This window comes from Giraffa tippelskirchi, chromosome 14 (assembly GCF_054371585.1).
Source record: "Giraffa tippelskirchi isolate mGirTip1 chromosome 14, T2T-mGirTip1v1.2.pri, whole genome shotgun sequence".
Classification (NCBI taxonomy): domain Eukaryota; kingdom Metazoa; phylum Chordata; class Mammalia; order Artiodactyla; family Giraffidae; genus Giraffa; species Giraffa tippelskirchi.
Window position 1 is genome coordinate 70,047,688 of NC_137288.1, and position 16,292 is coordinate 70,063,979.

The 16,292-nt window shown below is 42.0% G+C and overlaps 1 long non-coding RNA gene across 1 annotated transcript; it reads right to left on the reverse strand.

Moving 5' to 3' along the window:
• Positions 1–2,507: 2,507 nt before the first annotated feature.
• On the reverse strand, positions 2,508–16,257 carry LOC145534783 (uncharacterized). The gene is made up of 4 exons (XR_014074990.1): positions 16,038–16,257; positions 13,287–13,415; positions 6,653–6,742; positions 2,508–2,902 (listed from the first exon to the last, which is right to left on the reverse strand). It is a non-coding gene; the product is annotated as an uncharacterized LOC145534783 (long non-coding RNA).
• Positions 16,258–16,292: the final 35 nt, after the last annotated feature.

Here is a 16,292-nt window from a genome sequence, read left to right on the forward strand (position 1 = left end):
GCAGTATCCTTGCCTAGGAAATCCCATGGACAGAGGAGCCTGGTGGGTTACTGTCCTTGCGGATGCAAAGAGTCAGACATGACTTCATGTCTGAGCATGCATGCAATTTGCTTTATTCTTTGTAAATGGATGTTACTGGATCTAATGTTATGATTGTAGGTTACTCATTGCAAAAGAGAACCTCTGGCTGAAATGATTGAAAGTAAAGAAATGATCAAGATTGAGAATTTTAGGGGCTGGATAAGCCTGAAATGGGATAAATGTGTGGAAGCAAGTAGGCTTTTTTTTTTTTCCCAGTTCAAATTACACCAAAAAGACAAGCATCTATATCACCTAAACAGAACAGGATGTATCTCTTCAAGATAGTAATTTCATTTCCTTTGCATACATAACTAGAAGTGGGATTTCTGGATTATATAGTAGCTCTATTTCATAATTTTTTGAGGAACCTGCATACTATTTTCCACAGTGACTACACCCATCTATAATCCCACCAATATTGAACAAGTACTCCCTTTTCTCCACATCCTTGCCAGTATGTGTTATCTCTCATCTTTTTGATAATTCTGTCTAGTGTGAGGTGATATCCCTGTGGTTTTGATTCACATTTCCCTGATGATTAGTGATATTCAACACCATTTTATATATCTGTTGGTCATTTATAGATCCTCTTTATAAAAATGTCTACTTGGTTTTTTTGCTCAGTTTTAAAAAATTTTAAATTTGTCTTTATGTATTAGGGTATAGGGTGTTAATTAACAAACAATATTGTGATAGTTTCAGGTGAACTGGGAAGAGACTCAGCCATACATATATATGTATCCATTCTCCCCCAAACTCCCCTCCCATCCAGGCTGCCACATAACATTGAGCAGAGGTCCAGGTGCTACAGTAGGTCCTTGTTGGTGATCCATTTTAAGTGTGGCAGTGTGTACACGTCCATCCCAAACTCCCTAACTATCCCTCCCTGTACCGTTTCTCCCAACCACCATAAACTTTTTCTTGAAGTCTGTGAGTCTGTTTCTGTTTTGTAAGTTCATTTGTATCATTTCTTTTTAGATTGCATATATAAGGGATGTCATACAACATTTCTTCTCCTCTGTCCAACTAACTTCACTCTGTATGACACTCTTTGGGTCCATCCAAGTTGCTTTGCCTATTTTTAATTTGATTATTTGCTTTTGTTTTGTTCTGCTTCTGATACTGAATTATATGCATTCCTTATATATTTGGGATAGCAACCCTATACAGGTAAGTCACCTGTAAATGTTTTCTCCTTGTCCTTAGGTTGCTTCTTCATTTCAATGGCTATTGCCAAGATCCACTTCAAAGAGCTTTTTCTGTTTTCTTTCAGGAGTTTTATGGTTTCAGATCTTGCATTTAAGTCTTTAATCCACTTTGAGTTAATTTTGGTGAGTGATGTCTTCAAAATTCTTCATTATTTTTACCAGTCTTATGGTAAACACTGAAGAAAATGGAGATGTTTAGTTTGAAAAAGACTATGTGTATAATTGGACCAAAACTGGACCAAATTAAGTAATGGGGGAGCAGGATTAATGCTGTACTTAGTTGCTAAGTCATGTTTGACTCTTTGTGACTCCATGGACTATAGCCCGTCAAGCTCCTCTGTCCATGGGGATTCTCCAGGCAAGAACACTGGAGTGGGTTGCCATGCCCTCCTCCAGGGGAATCTTCCCAACCCAAGGATCGAACCTAGGTCTCCCACATTGCAGGTGGATTCTTTACAGTCTGAGCCACCAGGGAAGCCCATGAATATTGGAGTGGGTAGCCTATCCCTTTTTCAGGAGACTTTCTTGACCCTAGAATTGAACCAGGGTCTCCTGCGTTGCAGGCAGATTCTCTATCAGCCAAGCTATCAGAGAAGCCCAGCAGAATTAGTATCTGTCAGTAAAAATGATAGAAAAACAGATTTAATTAAATATGAGACTTCAAGTAGGAGAAAATTTTATAAACTCTTTATCAAATAAAAATATAAATTAGAAAACTGCAATCTTTGAGAGGTCATCTATTTACCAAGGTTTGAGGAACAGAGTGAGTCCTACGCAGAGGTGCCTTATACCAAAAGATTTGAAAGTCCTTCAAGAGGTGTTTATTGGGGACTACAGAGTGGACAGAATGATGGACACTCTCCTCCAGCTCTGACTTTCTAATTCTTCATTAATGGCACACTGAAGGGTGAGTTACTGAGTCCATAAAACACAGAAGGCCTGACTGCTGCCCACAGAAACCCAACAGACGATGCACATCAGAGAAAGAAAACCGTTTATGTGCAGCACATCTAAGAAGCCACAGAATCTAAAACACTACCTCTCAGAAACGTCTCCCGAAATCTGTGATCTCCATGCACAAGGAAAAAATATCTAAATACATATTTCCTTTGGAGAAAAAAGGACCTGTAATAATTTATGCTTGTAAAAGTAGAAAATATTTGCTAATTAGTGAAGCCAATTCAGACTCTGTAGTTAATCACAAAGAAAAATTATTAACATGAGAAGATCTTGAGAATTTATTTGCAATTGACTTTTTTCTTTTATAAACAAGGCAAATTTTAAATATTTGTCTTGAACATTTAAAATGCTAAAATTAGTTGGCAGTGGTTACCAATTCCTATATCAACCAGCTCTTAATAACAGTTACAAATCATGTCATTTGTGTGCTAAGCTTGTATCAAACACCAACATACATTATTTTTAATTCATTGAGAAACTTGTAATTATTAGTTTCCTGTTTGTAAGTGAGGAGCTTGCAACTCCATGGACTGTAGCCCACAGGTCTCCTCTGTCCATGGAATTTTCCAGGCAAGAATACTGGAGTGGGTTGCCACTTCCTTCTCCAGGGGATCTTCCTCAGGCAGGACTCGAACACTTCTTTCCTATGTCTCCTGCAAAATAACCAGCACTAATTAATTAGTATTGTTATTTACATTAAAAGTATGAATATGTACATTAATAGCTGGCATCAGTGCAATAAAGCCCTAAAATTTTAGTTTAATAAAAAATGATTCATGTGGCCACGGGAACAAAAACAATTACTTGTTTTATCTGCTACTTTCCTTTTGGCAACATCAACTTCTATTCTAATGAATCAACATAGGTATGTTAAAGTCATACCTATGGTGCCGTTTCACCAGTAACGGCAGCTTTGAATTCTGCTGAAAACAATACCTGTACACTTGAATATAATGCTAACGTATCTGCACCACATTTGATAGAAAAGAAAGTTATTTCAAATGTGGTGTTATGCAATGCAGATAGGGAAATTAAAATTGATTGGTTCTAAAATGAAATTTTATTGTTTTATTTGCTCTGCAAGATGAAAATCAATGTCTGTCAAGTGTAGTTTAAGCTTTTATTTTAGGAAAATAGGAAATTACAAAAATGAGATTTTACCAGCAAGACTTTTTGGCGTTGTTATTTTAAAAAACCTGTTCTCCCCACGTTAGAGAAGCTCTTTGAGTGCGTGTGTGCTAAGTCCCTTCAGTCGTGTCCAACTCTGTGTGACCCCGTGGACTGTAGCCCGCCAGGCTCCTCTGTCCATGGGATTCTCCAGGCAAGAATACTGGAGTGGGTTGCCATGCCCTCCTCTGGAGGATCTTCTCAACACAGGGATCAAACTTGCTTCTCTTGCCTTGGCAGGCAGGTTCATTACCACTAGCACCACCTGGGAAGCCCCAGGGCAACTCTTTAAAACAGCAAATCACGTCTCGTCTCCCCTCCCATCCAGCCATTGACCTGCCTTCTTACTCAGAGGCAAATCCAAAGCCCTAACAAGCGGCCCTAAATCATCTCCCCGTGCTGCCCCCACGGACGCCCCTCCGTCCACTCGCAGTGCCTCCAGCGTGACCTGGAGGCCTTGCTGTCTCTCCAGTACACCAGCCACAGGCGCACCTGAGGACCTGTCCACCTGCAATGTGTTTTCCGCGGAAGTTTCTCTGCCCAGATATCCACATGGCTGCTCTCTCTGTTCCCACAAGAACCTGTCACTTTTTTTTTTTTTAAATAAATTTATTTATTTCATTTGGGGGCTAATTACTTTACAATATAGTAGTGGTTTTCACCATACATTGACATGAATCAGCCATGGGTTTACATGTGTTCCCCATCCCGAACCCCCCTCCCACCTCCCTCCCCATCCCATTGCCCCAGCCCTGAGCATTTGTCTCATGCATCAAACCTGAAATGGTGTTCTGTTTCACATGTGATAATATACACGTTTCAGTGCTATTCTCTCAGAACGTCCCACACTCGTCTTCTCCCTCAGAGTCCATAAGACTGTTCTATGCAGAATAAGAGACACAGATGCATAGAACCTGTCACTTTTAAGAGGAAGGCCTCCCTGGCCGCCCCATGCACAGGAGCAGCCTCTGCCATTGTTATCATCTGTCCTATTTATCTGGATTTACTCACTGCCGCCTAGCACATCTCTGCATTCCTCTTTTATGATCTGCCTCCTCAACTGCTGTGCAGTGTAAAATTATGGGAGCAGGGGCTTTTGCCGTACCCCCAGTCCTTGCTAAAAAAGGAGGACGTGTGAGCACAGACATCGCTACGGTTTGAATGTTTGTGTCCCCCTAAAACTCACATGTTGGCATCTTAGCCTCTAAGGTGATGGTCGTAGCAGGGCGTCCCTGGGAGGTGGTGAGGAGGGCAGAGCCCCCGGGGGTGGGACTACGGCCTGAATAGAAGCAGCCCCGCAGAGCCCCTGGCCCCCCCACCGTGTGCGAACATGGTGAGAAGTCGGCAATCTGTAACGAGAACCTGGCCGGCCTGGCACCACGGTCTGGGACCTGCAGCCTCCAAAACTGTGAGAAATACATTTCTGTTGTTTACAGGCTGCCCCGCCTGTGGTGTTTTTTACGTCAGTCCAACTAGACTGAGACAGACACGTCTACAGGGAGAGGAAGGCAGAAGTCAGTGGTGCTGCTCTGTGCTAAACAGTTCTAACATTGCCAGCAGCCACCAGTCGATACGGGGGAGGCGTGGAATAGATTCTGTTCTGAAAGAGCCCTCAGAAGGAACGAAGCTTGCCAACACTGTGGTCTTGGGTTTTTAGCCTTCAGAATTGGGAATCAATACCTCTCTATTGTTTGAGGCACTAAATTTGTGGTACTTTGTTACAACAACCCTGAGGAGCTAATACACACTGTGGACTAGTTTAGGAAGAATTACTCATCTTCAGTTTCTTTGTCATAAGGACATGTCAGTGTCAAACCCAAAGTCCCCAGCCCCTTGGGGTTTATTTTTTCATTTTAAAATAATTTTTTTAAACATTTAATGTTTATGTGCTCACTCAGTCGTGTCTGACTCTTTGTGACCCGTGGACTGTAGCCCACCAGGCTCCTCTGTCCATAGCATTTCCCAGGCAAGGATCCTGGAGTGGGGTGCCAGTCCCTTCTCCAGGTTTAATGTTTATAAAAACCAGTAATAAAGGATGCTAAATTATATACCATAGAAAGTTAAAGAGGGAAGATTCATAAATGTGAGACATATAAAATAAAGGAGAGGACAGAGAAATTGAACAACTTTAAAATGAATGGGAAAGATAAATATATCAAAGACAAAAGACAAACCCAGATATGTCAAACCAGATACACAAAATGGAAAAGCAAAACAACCCCCCCCAAAAAAAAACACAGTCCTGTTTAAAGACATAATAGAGACTTAAATGTCTACCAGGTATAAAATAAGTTATAGGATATAATGTATAGCACAGGGAATATAGTCAATCTTTTATAATAACTTTGTATGGAGTATATTCTATAAAAATATCTAATTACCATACTATATACTTGAAACTAATATTGTAAGTCAACTATACCTAAATTAAAAGATGCAAATATAAATCATATAGAGTAACAGAATTCCATTTTTGTAGCATTTACTTTTTTTTTTATTGTTTGAACGTCATAAAAGATTTTATATTGCAGTGTATTTTTGCAACTAAAATGAAAAACCACGTCATTCCTCTTGAGTCAGTGGTCTCAACTTCCCTACACATTAGAATTGCCTGAGGATATTTATAAGATCCCAAAGTCCAGGCCACAGCCTAGACCAACTAAATCACAATGCCTGAGGACAGAGCACTGGTTTCAGTAGTTTTTTAAACCCTCCAGGTGATTCCAAAGTACAGACGAGTTTAGGAACCACTGTTCAAAGAAAATACTCTACTGCATTGGTGAGATAATGCAGGACTGGGTATTCCCTGGCCAAAATTTAAACTTCCTACTTCAGAAAATATAACCATCCTCAAGTCCTACATTTCAGAAAATGTCTCCATGTGACCAGGTTTTAATCAATTAGTTAATACAAGTCCAGACAGGGCACGAAGCCTAAGAAGAAGCATAAAGCGTGTGTGTTGGTTGCTTCATCATGTCCAACTCATTGCGACCCCGTGGACTGTGGTCTGCTAGGCTCCTTTGTCCATGGAATTCTCCAGGCTAGAATTCTGGACTGAGTTGCCATTTTCTGCCCCAGGAGATCTGCCCAACCCAGGGACTGAACCCAAGTCTCCTGCATTGTAAGCAGATTCCCTATGGTGTGAGCCACCAGGGAAGCCCAAGAAGAAGCACGGTCTGAAATTATTATTATTATTTTTTAGAGACATTCGGGGTTTATTGGGTAGGGGATCTTACCGTTCTTCAGCAAAGCGTCCTGTCCGGGAGCAGCACTCCACCTTGTCTAGCCGATGGCAGGCGGGCAGGGCTTGTTGGCAATCTTCACTCCTTGGGGAAGGAGGTTACCATTTACAGGAGGAACTGACATTAGGTTGGCTCATCAGGTATCAAGGAAAATAGGTATTAAGAAATAGAGTTGGCAGGAGGGATTATAGAGCAAGCAATTCCAGAAGCTGAAACAAGGTCTATGCACGGTAACTGGAGGAAGAACACAAAAACCATACACAGTGGAATAAGGCTCCGAAACAGAGGCGTGAACGAAGGCAATGGATAGTCCCCAGGCTTTGCTGGACATCGGAGTCACCCGGCTCCTATGCCCCCAAGCATTCCGATCTCATTGGTATGTGGTGCTCACAAGGGGCTCCAGAGTTCTTAAGTCCCCCCGGTGATTCTAATGTGCCGTAAAATTTCAAAACCACAGCTCTGGCTGTTTCAGGAATCCATTGCCCCTGCGGGCTGTTCCAGGTCCCCTGCGGTCAGGCAGCCTGGAATGGGTTGTCCAAGTGGCTGGGTGACCATCTTGGACGGGACAGCTGTGCTGCAGCTGAGCTTACAGGGCGGCCCCTAAGTCAGCTTGATGGACACGTTCACAGTCCTTTGATTACCAAGGGTTGAACGCCACAAGCAGCAGCTGTGAATTTACAATTCCAGAGTCCAAGAAATTTATGAGAACAAGAAATGTCTCATTACTTTCAGTTCAGTTCAGTTTGGGACCACATGGACTGCAGCACGCCACGCTTCCCTGTCCATCACCAACTCCTGGAGTTTACTCAAACTGATGTCCATAGAGTTGGTGATGCCATCCAACCATCTCATTCTCTGTCATCCCCTTCTCCTCCCGCCTTCTACCTTTCCCAGAATCAGGGTCTTTTCCAATGAGTCAGTCCTTTGCATGAGGTGGCAAAACTATTGGAGTTTCAGCTTTAGCATCAGTCCTTCCAAGGAATATTCAGGACTCATTTCCTTTAGGATTGACTGGTTGGATCTCCTTGCAGTCCAAGGGACTCTCAAGAGTCTCCTCCAATATCACAATTCAAAGGCATCAATTCTTCGGTGCTCAGCGTTCTTTACAGTTCAACTATCACATCCATACGTGACTACTGGAAAAACCATAGCCTTGACTAGATGGACCTTTATTGGCAAAGCAATGTCTGCTCTTTAATATACTGTCTAGGTTGGTCATAGCTTTTCTTCCAAGGAACAAGCGTCTTTTAATTTCATGGCTGCAGTCACCATCTGCAGTGATTTTGGAGCCCAGGAAAGTAAAGTCTGTTACTGTTTCCATTGTTTCCCCATCTATTTGCTATGAAGTGATGGAACCGGATGGCATGATCTTAGTTTTCTGAATGTTGAGTTTTAAGCCAGCTTTTTCACTCTCCTCTTTCACTTTCATCAAGAGGCTCTTTAGTTCTTTGCTTTCTGCCATGAGGGTGGTGTCATCTGCATATCTGAGGTTATTGATATTTCTCCTGGCAATCTGATTCCAGCTTGGGCTTCATCCAATCCAGTGTTTTTCATGATGTACTCCGCATATAAGTTAAATAAGCAGGGTGATAATACACAGCCTTGATGTACTCCTTTCCTGATTTGGAACCATTCTGCTCCTCCATGTTCAGTTCTAACTGTTGCTTCTTGACCTGCATACAGATTTCTCAAGAGGCAGGTCAGGTGGTCTGGTATTTCCATCTCTTGAAGAAATTTCCATGGTTTGTTGTAATCCACACAGTCAAAGGCTTTGGCGTAGTCAGTAAAGCAGAAGTACATGTTTTTCTGGTATTCTCTTGCTTTTTCAATGATACAATGGATGTTGGCAATTTGATCTCTGGTCCCTCTGCCTTTTCTAAATCCAGCTTGAACATCTGGAAGTTCAAGGTTCACGTATTGCTGAAGCCTGGCTTGGAGAATTTTGAGCATTGCTTTGCTAGCATGTGAGATAAGCACAGTTATTTGAGCATTCTTTGGCATTCCCTTTCTTTGGGATTGGAATGAAAACACCTTTTCTGGTCCTGTGGCCACTGCTGAGTTTTCCAAATTTGCTGGCCTATTGAGTGTAGCACTTTCATACCATCATCTTTTAGGATTGAAATACCTCAACTGGGATTCCATCACCTCCACTAGCTTTGTTTGTAGTGATGCTTCCTAAGGCCCACTTGATTTCACATTCCAGGATGTCTGGCTCTAGGTGAGTGATCACACCATCATGGTTATCTGGGTCATAAAGATCTTTTTTGTGTAGTTCTTCTGTGTATTCTCGTCACCTCCCATTTGTGTCTATTGTGCCTCTGCCCATCTTTGCATGAAATGTTCCCTTGGTATCTCTAATTTTCTTTAAGAGTTCTCTAGTCTTTCCCATTCTATTGTTTTCCTCTATTTTTTTGCATTGATCACTGAGGAAGGCTTTTCCATCTCTTCTTACTATTCTCTGGAACTCTGCGTTCACATGGGTATGTCTTTCCTTTTCTCCTTTACCTTCAGTTTCTCTTCTTTTCTCAGCTATTTGTAAGGCCTCCTCAGACAACCATTTTGCCTTTTTGCATTTCTTTTTCTTAGAGATGGTCTTGATCCCTGCCTCGTGTACAATGTCATGAACCTCTGTGCATGGTTCTTCAGGCACTCTGTCTATCAGATCTAATCCCTTGAATCTATTTGTCACTTCCACTGTATAATCATAAGGGATTTGATTTAGGTCATACCTGAATGGTCTAGTGGTTTTCCCTACTTTCTTCAATTAAAGTCTGAATTTGGCAACAAGCAGTTCATGATCTGGGCCACAGTCTGCTCCTGGTCTTGTTTTTGCTGACTGTATAGAGCTTCTCCATCTTAGGCTGCAAAGAATATAATCAATCTGATTTCGGTATTGACCATCTGGTAATGTCCATGTGTAGAGTCTTCTCTTGTGTTTTTGGAGGAGGGTGTTTGCTATGACCAGTGCGCTCTCTTGGCAAAACTCTCTCAGCCTTTGACCTGCTTTGTTTTGTACTCCAAGGCCAAATTTTCCTGTTACTCCAGGTATTTCTTGCCTTCCTGCTTTTGCATTCCAGTCCCCTATAATGAAAAGGACATCTTTTTTGGGTGTTAGTTCTAGAAGGTCTTGCAGGTCTTCACAGAACCATTTAACTTCAGCTTCTTCAGCATTACTGGTTGGGGCCTAGACTTGGATTACTGTGATATTGAATGGTTTGCCTTGGAAACGAACAGAGATCATTCTGTCATTTTTGGGATTGCATCCAAGTACTGCATTTCAGACTCTTTTGTTGATTATGATGGCTACTCCATTTCTTCTAAGGGATTCCTGCCCACAGTAGTAGATATAATGGTCATCTGAGTTAAATTCACCCATTCCAGTCCATTTTAGTTTGCTGACTCCTAAAATGTAGATGTTCAGTCTTGCCATCTCCTGTTTGACCACTTCAATTTGCCTTGATTCATGGACCTAACGTTCCAGGTTGTTATGCAACATTGTTCTTTACAACATTGGACTTTACTTCCATCACCAGTCCCATTCACAGCTGGGTGTTGTTTTTGCTTTGGCTCCATCTCTTCATTCTTTCTGGAGTTATTTCTCCACTGATCTCCAGTAGCATATTGGGCACCTACTGACCTGGGGAGTTCCTCTTTCAGTGTCCTATCTTCTTGCCTTTTCATGCTGTTCGTGGGGTTCTCAAGGCAAGAATGCTGAAGTGGTTTGCCATGCCCTTCCCCAGTGGACCACTTACAACTCTAGTTTCTTTAAAAAAAAATTAGGATTCTCTCCAGTGCTTCAACTCCTTTAGGTAGAGAAACACCATTTCAGTCTTTCAAGGGATCCTTTCCCTAGACCCCAACATTACACAACCCATGTACAGAGGAGTCTGGCAGATGGTGTAAATTCTAGCCTGAAAGCCAAAAGGCTCCAAACCCAAGAAGGGCTGATGTTTCAGCTCAAGTTCAAAGGCAGGAAAAGCTAATGCCACCGGCTCAGGCGAGAGGAGTTCCCCTTTACTTGGCATTTTTGCTGTTGTTGCTGTTGTTCTATTCAGGTCTACAACTGACTGGATTGATTGAGACCCGCACATAAGAGGGCTGTCAGCCTGCTTTGATGGCTTATGGGGATGTCTGTTGGAGTGTGAGGGGATGTGAGAAGCGAAGATTAGATTTCCTGGGGAGATATCCAGCTTTCAAGGTCTCTCAGGTCCTGACGGTAGTCCTTGGGTCTACCAGGGCTTCTGATGAGCAAATAAAATGCCAAAAGTTGAAACAACGCACCGGGCCATGTGGAGAATTACACCTTCTCAACACGTGGCTGAGCTCCCAGTCACAGCCTGGGACAAGGCTCCTGGGTCCTGACAGAGTCTAGCTTCCACTTAATGCAGTTGATAGACTGCTTCATCAGTAGCTGACCTCGGGCTATCTACACTGTCCTAGATTATTGAACCCCAAGTCCAGCTTTTTGTGGTTGCCGTTTTTCCTAGCTTTCCCTGTGACCTCGTGGTCAGGCGGTGCTCACCCTCTCTCACCGCTACCCTGGCTTTGACTCCGTTTACCATCTGCCTCTCGACTCACACTTATGTTGTCAGGCTCTGTTTGTGAAAAGGCCGTCCTCCAGTCACTGAAGCAACTTGCTGCACAGCTAACTCCTTCACACACTCCGGGTGCCCTCAGCCCCAGCACAGAGCGACATGCCCACGCCCCGACAACAAACAGTCAATGACTGCGGAGCTTAGATCTTTGTAATAGTCCTCCAGGTAGCTTATTGGGCTTCCCTAGTGGCTCAGACGGTAAAGAATCTGCCTGCAAAACGGGGGGAGGCCCAGGTTCAGCCCCTGTGTTGGGAAGATCCCTTGAAGAAAGGAATGGCTACCCACTCCAGTATTCTTGGCTGGAGTGTCCCATGGACAGAGGAGCCTGGCGGGCTACAGTCCATGCACAAAGATCCCACGTGGACACGACTGAGCGACGACGACTACTACTACTCAGGAAGTTTATGGTTAATTAGCTCACTGGAGAAGAATGTGCTCAGTACTGTGGTAATAAATATGAAGAATCACCTCGTGGGGCTTTAATTATGACCCATTATGTGATTACTTTTTAATTGGTAATTTATCAAGTTGAGTGAAGAGTGGGGCATCATAGCTCCCAAATGATAAAGCACATTTAATTTTCAAAGGAAAATCTATTTAATTTTGTTTGTTTAATCACGCAAAGTTGGATTCTAATTCCTACTGGAATATTTCTTTTAGGAAATATTTTCCTCTTGAAGGTAGAGTTCAATTTTCTACAAGTTCATTTGTAATTTTGCAATTCTTTTTGATGCTGAAAATCAAGTTTGATTTTTGTGCCTACCTTTCCAGAAACAAAGTTCCTTTTGAAGGTTGTGCTTTATCCTGGTCAGTATTGTGTTCCTTAGGGTATAGGAAAAACACTGTTTGAATCTTTCTTTTATTTTATTGTACCTTCTACGTGGAAAAATCAATAAAGTACTTCCTTGCTTTCAGTTTGAAATGCATGATTTTGCCCTTATTTCTTAATAGGATGCCTTATAGTTGCCCTTTAATCTTTTCCTACTAAAATTGAAGAAATTCAGCAAATATTTATGGAGTGACTAATACGTGCAAGGGACTTTGCCATGTACTTGAAGCCTTAAAGAAAGAGAGGGACATTTTTATGTTTTCCAACTTCGACGCCTTAGCATACACCAAGTGTAACATAAAACCTATTAGATGTGCTATCAATGTTGGCCGATTAATATTTATTGGAAATATTTGAAGAAGGAAAGTTTTTGATTATTAATACTTAGAAAATACAGGAAAGGACATGAATATTCCCCCTATTCTCAAAATGTTTTACCACTGGATCTGTATGTATTTTTGTCTACAGTAAATCTGAATTAGGTTGGTGCTTATATCCCCACTTACAAACAAACAAAAAACATAGAAAAGGTGAACTGCTCAAATGAATGGTCCAGTCCCAGAGCAAGTATGTTTTATGCTTTCTGGATGGAATAAGGATTCTTACTTGTTCAAAATCAAGTTCGATTTTTCTACCTGCCTTTCCAGAAACAAAGTTCCTTTTGAAGGCTGTGCTTTACCCTGGTTGGTGTCAATCATGCCAGATTGCTTGTATCTTATTCAGCTGATCACTTGGCATTTCACCTGCGTCTGCTGCTTACGTCTCCTCGCCATCTATGAACACCCCCAGCTGAAGGGACAGAGGGGCGCCAAACATTGATGTTTTCAGAGCCTCCTCATTGCTTTTCCACTTGGCCTCCCATTTCTCACCTGTTTGGAATGCAGTTCTTTTTGCTCAATAGAATCATTCCAGCATCCTCTTTTCTTCCCTGTTCTTTCTCTACATACAAGTAGTTTTCAGAAATTTCCAATTGCATTTCATTAGCAATGTTTTTTAGGTAGAATCTGAAGGTAATTGGAATAAGAGGTTTTCTGTCACACTAACCAGTCAGTAACACTTGAGATTGCTTCAGTCTCCAGAATAATTTGAAAACTACTTAATACCACACTTTTACAATAACAAAATAAAATTAAGATAAGCTGTGGCCAAGAATGGCTCTGAGACAGAAGAGTTACTTGAAGTTACAATATCTAATTCTTCTCACCTTTTTGTTGTGGTGGTTTAGACTGCAATTTTCATGAGCCAATATTTGTTATACTATTGTTTTAAATGGTGTCATTTGGAACTAAATTATTTGCCTGTCACATCATCTCAATCAATGGAAGATAAAGTTCTGAAAAGAAAAAAATTCAAATGCCCCAAAGAATTACTAAAGGAAACCATTTTAATCCACATAAAATCATCTCCAATTAGTGACAATTGATTTTTCACCATATATATAACTGTGAAAGGCCTGCAGCACTTTTATTTGTTGATGGGGCATTTTAATTAAAAATGTCATTGACTCCACCATTGGAATTTTACCCAAAATATTAAGCTTATTAACATACAACATGTTATTAACATACAACATAAGGTAATAATACCATATAGTTGGAATGTATAAGTTTAATTTCTATTTATCATTATCAGCCATTAGACTAAAGGGATAGTTAAAATGTGACTTGTTAGAGTATCTGCAATTAAAAATAAATAGCAAACCATTATCTCCTCTTCATTTTGGCAAAGCCATAAAATCTAGCCACAAATTAGCTTATATTAGGTATTACTCATTGTCATAAAGAAATTTATCAGGCAATTGCACTTAAATATTTCACATTTTACTTCGAATTGGAGCATATTCCAATTTATTTTTTATAGTTTAAAGGCACTGTTGAAGATAGACTTCTAGTGAAAGAAAGTGAAAGTGAAAGTTGCTCAGTTGTGTTCTACCCATGGAATTCTCCAGGCCAGAATACGAGAGTGGGTAGCCTTTCCCTTCTGCAGGGGAATCTTCCCAACCCAGGGATTGAACCCAGGTCTCCTGCATTGCAGGCAGATTCTTTACCAGCTGAGCCACAAGAGAAGCCCAAGAACACTGGAGTGGGTAGCCTATCCGTTCTCCAGGGGTCTTCATGATCCAGGAATTGAACCAGGGTCTCCCACATTAGAGACAAAAGTAAATTTTCAAAATACCAATATTTTCATCTGGAGTTTTTGCTATGCTATGCTATGCTAAGTCGCTTCAGTCGTGTCCGACTCTGTGCGACCCCATAGACGGCAGCCCACCAGGCTCCGCCGTCCCTGGGATTCTCCAGGCAAGAATACTGGAGTGGGTTGCCGTTTCCTTCTCCAGTGCATGAAAGGGAAAAGTGAAAGTGAAGTCGCTCAGTCGTGTCCGACTCTTAGCGACCCCATGGACTGTAGCCTACCAGGCTCCTCCGTCCATGGGATTTTCCAGGCAAGAGTACTGGAGTGGGGTGCCATTGCCTTCTCCTCTGGAGTTTTTAACACTTGTTAATTCTTAAAAGTCTTTTAAACTCTCTGTACTCTCTTTTGCCAGAAAAATATATTTGGCCACAAGAACAGGTGAACATACACAAATATGTATGTATTTTATATCTATGAATTCTCAGATTAATAAGAATGCCTACTCTACAGAATATAAAGTTTTATCTGGGATAGTTGCTAAACAAGAATTATGCTCAAAAATTTAACCAAAGTTTTGAAAAATGTTCAAACAGAGATACAAATAGAAATCAAGAATTTATTCAAAGCAAATTTGATAACTTTTTATTTCTTAAAACATCACTTTGCTTTTCTGTTGAGAAAGCATTCTTTTATTTTAAGCTTATTTAAAGAGAGGTAAGTTTTCTTAGGTTTAACTAAATTTTAAAGCATTGAAAATAAAATTTACTTTGATTAAAGAAATATATTGACAATGCTATTTTTAAGAGACTATTTACCAGTTCACAATTCCTTACATATTAAATTGTAAGATGAGGGTTAGTTGTAGAATTTTAAAACATTAGAAAATGAGATAGGTCAATGACAAATATGGTTTTTGCCTCATAATTTTGTTATATTACTGGTGTCAGCACAGATATTTAGAGAGTAGGTTCACAGAGTTATTTGTGGCACTATGTTATATTATGAATGAAAGTCTGATGGGTATCCACACATCTAGTTTAAATAAACAGACATTCTAGGGTTCTTACTAAGGCACTGACATGTTTCGTGATAGGTTTCAATCATTTGCGACAGAGAGTTCTTGTTCTTTCTGAAGAGGTGAGCACTTCATGAATGTCTCATCTGCCCCTTGCTAAATCTTTGACCTTTGTAACACTAAAATGTAGTTTATGTGAGGTCCTTCTTTTGTGGCAGGCTGGGCCGACTCTGTGGATGAGCTGGTACCCTTGGTTGGCCCCTAGTCTGGTGGTTTGCCAGGCTCTGCCTTTTGCGGAGGCTGCTGTTTAGCAGGACCTGGTCACCAGGTGGCTGGTTGCAGAATCCTAGGGGACCCAGGGACTACTGCTGGCTCACTGGTGGGCAGAGTTACTATCCTGAAGACTCTGTTGCCCACTCACTGGCAGGTGAAGCCCGATCCTGGAATTAGGACTGGACTACTGGCAGGCAGGGTGCTTCCCAGGTGGCACAGTGGTAAAGAATTCCCCTGCAATGCAGTAGACACAGGTTCAATCCCTGGGTTGGGAAGATCCCCCGGAGGAGGAAATGGCTACTCACTCCAGTATTCTTGCCTGACAAATCCCGTGGACAGAGGAGCCTGGCGGGCTACAGTCCATAGGGTCCCAAAGAGTTGGACACGACTGAGCAACTAAAAAGCAACAACAACAGCTCTGGTAGGCAGAGCTGGGTCCTGGAGGCTGATTTGCAGGGTTCAGGGATCCCAGAGCTTTTTGAGATTGCTGATGGGGGGCTGGTTCCTGACACTCTTGGGTATGGGGTCCGTCCTGACCTTGGTCTGCTAGTGGGCAGGACGGGGCCCAGTTGATTCCATGGTTCTGGTGGTGCCTCCTGGTGTGTGTGAGGCTCTTCTGGAGGCTTATGCAGGCCTCCTGGCTGAAGGGGCCTGTGCTCGTCCACTAGTAGGTGGAGCTGGGTCTTGGCCCCAGGCCCTGTGTAGGGGCGCGTCCAGAGGTGGCTGCCAGGCTCCCCGGTCTACAGACAGCCTGTGTGCTGATGGGTGGGGCTGTGTCCCCGCCCAGTTACG